Below are 1,571 nucleotides of genomic sequence, written 5' to 3'. Positions count from 1 at the left end.
GTTTTGTGGTTGGGTTTGTTGGTTTCCCCACCCAAAGTTTGGGTGGTTTCTCCAGCCTGGGTTGTAAGTGTTGGAATGTGGATCATATGATTGCCTTTGTTGGTTTCCCACATAGTTAGCCTCATCCCAATCACCTCCTTCAATGCTTACTTCCTCTTGATCTTGTGTGTGTATTGCAGCCACTTGCTTTGTTTCTAATTGCCTGGTAAGCTCTGCTAGTTGCTTGGCAAACACCTTGTTTTGGGCTAGAATTGTATCAACATGGTTCAGCTCCATGACTCCCTTAGTGTTGTGCCTCTCTGATGCATAGTAGTACTCATTCTCAGCCACTGTCTCGATCACTTCAATGGCTTCTTCCACAGTCTTTTTCCTGTTCAATGAACCTCCTGATGAATGGTCTACAGCCTTCCTTGATTCATAAGAGAGCCCATCATAGAAGATGTGCAATTGCACCCAATCATGGAACATGTTTGGCGGGCATTTCCTTGTCAAGTCCTTGAATCTCTCCCATGCCTCGTAGAGAGTTTCACCATCTTGTTGTCTAAAAGTCTGAACCTCAGATCGAAGCCTATTGACCTTTTGTGGAGGGTAGAAACGTGCCAGAAACTTGCTTTCCACCTCATCCCATGTTGTTAGACTCCCCCTTGGGAATGATTCCAGCCACTTAGCTGCTTTGTCCCTAAGTGAAAATGGGAACAAAAGCAGTTTATAGGCATCTTCCTGGACTCCATTGGACTTCACAGTGTCATAAATTCTCAGGAATTTTGTGAGATGTTGGTTTGGGTCTTCATTAGCACTTCCTCCAAAGGAACAATGATTCTCCACTAGTGATATTAGCTGTGGCTTGAGCTCAAAATTGTTGGCCTGAATGGGTGGTTTCTGGATGCTACTACCACAATTCCCAGAGGTTGGGTTTATGTATGAACTAAGAACCCTCCTCTCAGGAATGGCATCGTTTCCATCAGCTCTCTCATGGTTGTGAACTTCTCTATCCATGTTGAGATCTAAAGCTTCCTCAAAATTGTCCTCAGATTCTCCTTCAGATTCCTCTTCTCCCACTACTCTCTTCCCTCTTGCTTCCCTTCTAAGTCTATGAAGGGTCCTCTCTGGTTCGGTATATGGAGGAGTTGATGTCTCTCCTCTCCTACCTGTCATACAAGAACACAGCTCAAACACAAACAAGTGAAATACTCTTGGTTAATGGAAGAGTATGGTTAGATCAATTGAGGAATTAATTCAAACAGTTAGTGAGTCAGTGAGTTAGTTGCATGAATTTAAAGGCATAAAGAAGGAAAGCATATAACCGAGTGCAGAAATTAAAATTCAACAAGTATCTTGGACAGAATTAACAAAGCAAGAGAAAATTGCTCAATCTAGTTAGCTTCCAATTTGAGAATTGTCAATCGAAAACCAATCCCCGGCAACGGCGCCATAAACTTGATGCGCATAAACTAGTTATGCTACGATTTAGGAAATTGCACGATCGGCAAAATTCCTTCCGGCAAGTGCACCGGTTATCGTCAAGTAAAAACTCACAATAGAGTGAGGTCGAATCCCACAAGGATTGGTTG

The 1,571-nt window shown here is 43.0% G+C and overlaps 1 non-coding gene across 1 annotated transcript; it reads left to right on the top strand.

The window, feature by feature from the left end:
• Positions 1-466: 466 nt before the first annotated feature.
• LOC148571845 (small nucleolar RNA R71) lies at positions 467-570 on the top strand. Its single transcript, XR_015880302.1, has one exon. It is a non-coding gene; the product is annotated as a small nucleolar RNA R71 (small nucleolar RNA).
• The last annotated feature ends 1,001 nt before the right edge of the window (positions 571-1,571 follow it).

The sequence above is a fragment of the Arachis ipaensis genome, chromosome B3, assembly GCF_059453495.1.
Source record: "Arachis ipaensis isolate K30076 ecotype BB chromosome B3, ASM5945349v1, whole genome shotgun sequence".
In the NCBI taxonomy this organism is placed as follows: Eukaryota; Viridiplantae; Streptophyta; class Magnoliopsida; order Fabales; family Fabaceae; genus Arachis; species Arachis ipaensis.
This window is presented reverse-complemented; position numbering and strand designations above follow the sequence as displayed.